Source organism: Diabrotica undecimpunctata, chromosome 1, assembly GCF_040954645.1.
Source record: "Diabrotica undecimpunctata isolate CICGRU chromosome 1, icDiaUnde3, whole genome shotgun sequence".
In the NCBI taxonomy this organism is placed as follows: Eukaryota; Metazoa; Arthropoda; class Insecta; order Coleoptera; family Chrysomelidae; genus Diabrotica; species Diabrotica undecimpunctata.
The window spans coordinates 202,702,148-202,709,870 of NC_092803.1; the positions used below are offsets into that span (position 1 = coordinate 202,702,148).

At 29.5% G+C, this 7,723-nt stretch overlaps 1 protein-coding gene across 1 annotated transcript in view; it reads right to left on the reverse strand.

Moving 5' to 3' along the window:
* LOC140437111 (uncharacterized) overlaps positions 1 to 240 on the reverse strand; it is a 106,156-nt gene extending 105,916 nt beyond the window's left edge. Inside the window, exon 1 of the mRNA XM_072526439.1 lies at positions 178 to 240. The gene's annotated coding sequence lies outside the window, so the exon portion shown is untranslated. The remainder of the gene's footprint in view (positions 1 to 177) is intronic.
* Between the last annotated feature and the right edge of the window lie 7,483 nt (positions 241 to 7,723).

The window sequence follows — 7,723 nt, forward strand, 5'->3', positions numbered from 1 at the left end:
CTTAGAAAACCAAATATTTTAGAAGTCATAAAATAACAAACAGTGAAACAGTAAACGATATCCAAAGCATGTAAAAGTCAAAACTATTTAAAATAAGACTAACTTTTACAATTGGAGAAAAAATATATATATCACACAAATATAAACCTTAGAAAAGAAAAATTATTCGTCACTTACCTGTAATATGTCAAGAAGTTGAAGAAAGGCGATATGCAACGAAACTGCAGTCCCGTTTTTGCATTTCGGGTTATTTATATGTAGATAATATAGGCAAAAACCGATAAGTAGCCGGTAGCACGTCGATAGATTATCATGATACTTGGTCTACCGTTTCCTATATAGATTTACGTATTTAAAATAAATCCAGGAATATTGTAATATGTACAGGTTAATTATAAATAAATATATATTCAAAATCCACAAGGAAAATAATTCCTGCAGCTGGCTGTATACCATGTATCACAAAAAGAGGTTAATCTTTGTAAATGGGTATATTTTATAAAAACCCTTAAAAGGGCTACATTAAAAACACGAACGTTTTCGGAACAACAGTTCCATCATCAGGTCTAAAAATACAGGTTACCATGCCTAAGCCACCAAAATATTAGGGTAAAACCCTTTAAAATATATAAAGTTACCAAAGATTGTACATGACGTTATTAATATTATTTGATGTTTAATATTTTAATTAAATTTTACTTTAGGTAACATACACCCATGCTTTAAGTGAGTTCCAGTGTCCGGAGAGTAAACCTCTTCAAACGGACTTCAGCTGATAACAGAGTTAAGGGTTTTTATAAAATATACCCATTTACAAAAATTAACCTCTTTTTTTTTAATATATATTCAATGATTCAAAAGATGGATAGACGACGTAGAGAGGGATCTTAAAACCATGAACATCAGGCAGTGGCGAAGGAAAGTATCCGACAGGGCAGAATGGAAGAACATTGTTAAGCAGGCCAAGACTCACAAAGGGTTGTAGCGCCATTAGAAGAAGAAGAAGAAGATATATTCAATGAAAATATTTAAGAAATCAAAGGATAGTGGAAAGGCGGCAAATTCGGACCCCCAATTGGTTTTTACTTAACAACATTTATACTAAAGTAGTTTGAATTCCAATTTAAGAAAAAACTAAACTAATATTATCTAGGAATAACTTTTCTTAATTTGAAATATTCTAAAAATGTATACTATATGACTCTGCTAATTTTTGCAAAAGTTTACAAAAAAAACACTAAAAAAAAAAGTGGTGTAAATTCGGACTCTTTTTCCTCGTATTTCATACCCCCTAGAACTCTAATAGACTAGGCGGGATCTGTAGAAATTCAGACCATAATGGACATTTTCCATAGGAAGCTATTTTTTTGCTGGAATCCCTTCAGGATGTGCCCAATATCGATAATCATGATATGCGCCAGTCGCAAACCCTGTTCTAAATTTTTTATTTAACAAAATTTGAAAAAAATTGAAAATTTCTCATTTTTTTGCTCCTATTTTCGTTTATAATTCGGAAAATATTGATCCTAGAGAAAAAATTATGAGAAGTTAAAAGTTTCGGTATTCAATTTTACACAATATTTCGTTAGCTAGAAATTGAAAATTTAATGTTTATTGTTGAAAAAATAGCAATAATTGGAAAAAAAGTACAAAAAAATGAAGTTAATCCTTTAAATGTTTTCGACTTTTTAAACTTGACTTACAAGCTCCATATTCCGACTAGAAAAACTTTTTAATTTGTTTAAAACGTATGCTAAATTTTGTTAAGATCGGTCGGATAGGTTTTGCATAATAATTTTTCAATCCAGCCTGCTGGAAAAAAAACGCAAATTTTCAAATTTATAGTAGGCCCTAAATAAGGCTCTCAGATAGTTGCAAATTTTTTTATATATAAAGGAAGGCTCAAACTTTCAAACGCTTTTTGTAAAATTTAAATCGGTTCACTAGGAAAGCCTAGAAAATTTTTTAAAGTTTAACATTTTTTAGGCTTATAAACAAATTGAATAACTTTACGAGCTTTAAACATATCGATTTCAAAATTTATACACTTAAAGAACATTAAAAGACGCTTCTTAAAAAAAAACGATACATTCGGCTTACTGGTTGGCGAGATATTGAAGGTCAAGGTCAGACCTGAAGATTCTTGTCCTTCCAAAAAAAGAAAAAGACTTTAGAAAAAATTATTGAAGATTGAGTCAAAATAAAGTTTATTTATGAAAAAAAAATTATTTTCGTTCGCCTTTGTTTTAACAATTTAAATTATTGATTAACAATTTAAAAATACATAATTGTTTACTAAAAGTAACAATTTACTTCAATGTATAAATTGCAAGCCCAAAAAATGCATGAAGAAAAAATGCAATTACTTGTTTAACATACAATTGTTTATTGCAAATTTCCCAATTTTGCAATTAAAAATGGTATTTGAAAATATGATATTTGAAATCCTTGCCGATTCGCATTTCGAGAGAATGTCCCCCATAAAACTTTTCATATAAAAAGTACTTGACAAGACGAGGGTAATTGTTTAAAAACGAGCCCTCTATCACTAATGGTTATACGGCAAATGTATGCCAACTTTGACCTTCAATATCTCGGCAACCAGTAAGCCGAATGTTTTTTTTTGTGAAAAGGTTAAAGAAGCGTCTTTTAATGTTCTTTAAGTGTATAAATTTTGAAATTGATATGTTTAAAGCTCGTAAAGTTATTCAATTTGTTTATAAGCCTAATACATACATAAAAAATGTTTAAAACTTTAAAAAAATTTCTAAGCTCTCCTAGTGAACCGATTTGAATTTTATAAAAAGCGTTTGAAAGTTTGAGCCTTCTTTTATGTGTAAAAAAATTGGCAACTATCTGAGGGCCTTATTTAGGGTCTACTATAAATTTGAAAATTTGCGATTTTTTTCCAGTAGGCTGGGTTGCAAAATTATTATGCAAAACCTATCCGACCGATCTTAACAAAATTCAGCACACGTTTTAAACATATTAAAAGGTTATTCTAGGCGGAATATGGAGCTTGTATGTCAAGTTTAGAAAGTCGAAAACATTTAAAGGATTAACTTCATTTTTTTGTACTTTTTTTTCCAATTATTGCTATTTTTCAACAATAAACATTAAATTTTCAATTTCTAGCTAACGAAATATTGTGTAGAATTGAATAACGAAACTTTTAACTTGTTATAATTTTTTCTCTAGGATTAATATTTTTCGAATTATAAACGAAAATAGGAGCAAAAAATGAGAAATTTTCAATTGTTTTCAGATTTTGTTAAATAAAAAATTTAGCACAGGGTTTGCGACTGGCGCATATCGTGATTATCGATATTGGGCACATTCTGAAGGGATTCCAGCAAAAAAATAGCTTCCTATGGAAAATGTCCAATCGAAAACAGATCCCGCCTAGACTATAATGGATTATAACTGGTGTAGAAATAATTCACAGTTAACTAAATATACAAATTTATTTCATTTTTAAAATAGATTGATTAACGAACTCTGTACAAATCTGACTTTTAAGTGACTTAAATACAAAAATATCAAAATAAATTAACTTTTTCATAAAATGCGTTGGCCTATGATTGTTTTAAGTTTGAATCTAGTTTACTGGCAGAAGTCGCATACATAATCATCTTTGTCTGCACTGGTACAATTATCAACATGTGCCCAACATTGATAGGCGAGCGGTTTACCCCTCAAAAGACACTTAGAAACAGAATATACCAACTAAAATTCTTTTTGCATTTCTAATGCACCAAACCTTTTTTATTCAATTTTATATATTTTTCCAAGATGAAATGTATTTTTTTTTAATTTTTACAAGTGGGCCGGCAATTGTTATTAACAAATAACTTATACAAAAAAGCAATTTCACCGAATTGCTTAGGAATCAATTTTTTTAAGTGTATCTCATCAAAATAAACACTTTTTATTCTTGATAATTTTTCGAAAAATGGTTCCTTTTCGAGTTATTTGCATTTTTTTGCTGAAAAAATGCCTTAATTAGTGATTTTTGGGATTTTTTTTCTAAAAAACCACTAAATGAATTGCAATTCTACAAAATGGCTTTATAATCTTTAAACCGTCGAGTACAAGTTAGAATATTTTGACAAGGATAATTTTTTCTATCTTGCTAAAAACGTGGACCCAAATATTTCGAATATGCCTTTCGAGCAGTCTACCGCTAAGTGTGTACAGCGGTTGCGGCGATACAGGCGTGCGCCGCGTAGTAATATTTGTTTAAATTTAAAAAATTAATTCAATACAAATATTGCGTACAATTTATTAAAAAAAAAAGATGTTTCTAATTATTTTTATATAGACATATTATAATTAAAACAATTAAAATTAATTTTTTACAATGCTATAATAATGTAATTTTTCTTTTAATATACGTGGTGACTATATTATTGAATGTTTTATTACAGTGAAATACATTAAGCAATATATAATTAATTTTGATTGAAAAATATAATAAAATTAAAATATATATAATATTAATTATACATCGTTTTCATTGTCAATAATTTGAAAATTTTCGTCAACAGCAACAGGATTTCCATCTATGATTTCATTGTCTTCAATAGAGTCGTCTTTAACATTTTTACAATTCTCTGGTGTACATGCACATACTGCGCAGCATTCTTAATTATAGGAAATACAATTACAATTTTTCGTAGAACATTTTCCGGTACATGAGCAGAAATACTTTTGTAACATATCTAAACTAGTTTCGCCTTCAAAATAATTAAAATCGAAACAATTATTTTCCATTGTCCAACCATGGGTTAATGGATCAAGAGATGAAATAATATTGTTTTTTGCTTGAATCCATTCATTTATTTGCCACTTTGCTCTTAAGTAATGTTGTAATAATGCTGGTTTCGAAGGTGGTAATTTTTCATTATTATGCATTTTTTTTAATGCAATAATATATCTTAATTCATTTATGGATTCATGATATTTTTTAAACTTATTTTGAGGGTCATACAGTTTAGATAAAAATAGAGTCAAAACTGTAAGTCCTTCATCTAAAGGTAAAGTAGGCAAATTTCTTAATTTTTCCAATTGACTATCAGTTAATTTCTGCAAAGCTTTGTAAGCCTTCTTTTTTCCCATATCATAAAATGAACTTGTGGTATCACAACCTGTTATAGAATGCATTATTAGCATACTGTTGCACATTATTTTTCCAATTTCTTTTGCAATTTGATGTACAGGTATATATCGAGAACGATCCACATTTTTTACAATATTTCCTGTGTAAAACCATAAAAGTGGTTCACTTGTGAAATCATGATAATGAGATAAAAGTAAAATAAATATATCTGTGTCTGGAGATTTAACAATAATTTGAATTTTTTTATCCAAATGCTGCTCAAATCATATATATATATATATATATATATATATATATATATATATATATATATATATATATATATTACATTATTAAAAAAGTCGAAAAGATTCGAGCGCCTACAGCACCTCAACCGCTGTACGCGCTTAGCGGGATAATCTCGAAAGGCATATTCAAAATATTTGGGTCCACGTTTTTAGCGAGATAGAAACTATTTATCCTTGTCAAAATATTCTAACTTGTACTCGACGGTTTAAAGATTATAAAGCTATTTGTAAAATTGCAATTCATTTAGTAGTTTTTTAGAAAAGAAATCCAAAAAATCACTAATTAAGGCATTTTTTTCAACAAAAAAATGCAAATAACTCGAAAAGGAAGCATTTTTAGAAAAATTATCAAGAGAGAAAAAGTGTTTATTTTGATGAGATACTTCTAAAAAAATTGATTCTGAAACAATTCGGTGAAATTGCTTTTTTGTATAAGTTATTTGTTAATAACAATTGCCGGCCCACTTGTAAAAATTTTAAAAAAATACATCTTGGAAAAATATATAGAAAAATATATGGAAAAATATATAGAATCGAATAAAAAAAGTTTGGTCCATTAGAAATGCAAAAAGAATTTTAGTCGGTTGATGCTCTGCTTATAGGGGTAAACCGCTCGCCTATGACACATTAGGCATTTGATCCACTGTTCACCCGTCACTGACTTAGGCCATTGTTCGTTACAGAACATACACGTCACATCCGATTCATTCGGTGTTTGTCCTGGTCTAAGAGACTTATTTCAAAGACAAATGATCTTCTTCCTCAGATAAAGATCCCTTGTATCTTCCAAAGATCTATCAAAATCTAATTGTCTCTTAACTTGAGAGCTAGGTTTATGCTTTTTACACTCTTTCTGGAAGTTTTCTTTATTTTCAGCCTCTAACATCTTTTTTGTTTCAATCTTCTTCCATTTTCCTTTGACGTCTTTATGTGTTTGATTTTTTTTTCCTGACAGAACCTCCTTTTTAGCAATTTCTGCCTCTAAGTCTGCTTTATAAGGAGACGAAGTGATTATGGCCGACTTGCAGGACTTGCTGTCTCTTCCAGATAATTGTTTTATCAGTTTTGGATTTGAAGAAGGATTTGAAAGAGAACTTGATGAGGGAAATGGCAGAGGTATGGAAGGAGGTTCTACCAACTGAGTTGAGATGGACGCTTGTTCGTGTGCAACCCATGAAGGAGAATGTGTCACCAGGTGAGAAGATTCTGGTGAGAAAATGGGCTACTTAGGCTCCATAAAAAGTTATGGAAACAAAAAAGACCACATTGAATATAAGGGAATATGGGTTACATCTTCGGTGGGTAAGTTGTATGGGAAAATCATTAAAGAAATAATGGAGGAACATCTGCGAATTTCCAAAGAATGGAATGAGTTTCGTCTTGGACGCTCATAGCCTTTTGTTTGCTGATAGTCAATGAATTTTAGCAGAAGACAAATACGACATCTTCTACATGATAAAAAAAGCTGGAAGAAGAATTTGGAAGCTGAGGTTTGAAAATTAATTATTATTATAAAATGCAATTCATGGCCATTGAGAACACTATTCGGCCAGTCTCGAAAAAATTAATTTATTCCATAATTTTTCACCTGACTACATTAGGTGAAGTGCGTATGTATAATCTCTGTTTCTATTATTGAATGCCCATTTATGTTCCGCTATACGTTTGTTAAAAGTTCTACCAGTTTGACCGATCTAGGTTTTTGAGCAGTCGCCACATTTAAGTTTGTACCACTGTGTAAGTGCTTTTTATTTTGGCTCTTGTTGTTTTAAATATATTTGCCTAAGTTGTTGTTTGTTCTAAAAGCTGGTGTTATTTCTTTTTTTTTTAATGTGTTTGGCTATTTTTGTTCATGTACAGGTAAGATATGTATGTAAGTATTTTTAAATCAATCACCATATTTTAATATTTTTATCATGAAATAATTTAACGAAAAAATAAATATCTGGGTATGTAACTATTACGTCAAAATAGATATATGATAAAGAGTTCCCTGATTTATCATGCCGCAGACAATTGATAATAAAAAAGAACTTTCCGATTGTTACGATAAATTTATACTGTTATATAATTATTATGTACTAAATACGCTATTTACCAGTACTAGACCACATTTGTACTTAGAACTAGTTTATTTTTAATGTTTCCACTTCCCGTTCGGAAATCGCTTTTGAAAATATTAATCATGAAAAATTTTGAGTTTTTTGAACATCTAATAGTAGTTTTGTCTGCCACATTATTAAAACTCGACCCTTTGATCCTTATGGAGGATGATACTTAATTGTATTCTTTTTGTTATTCCACTCATCCATCTAAG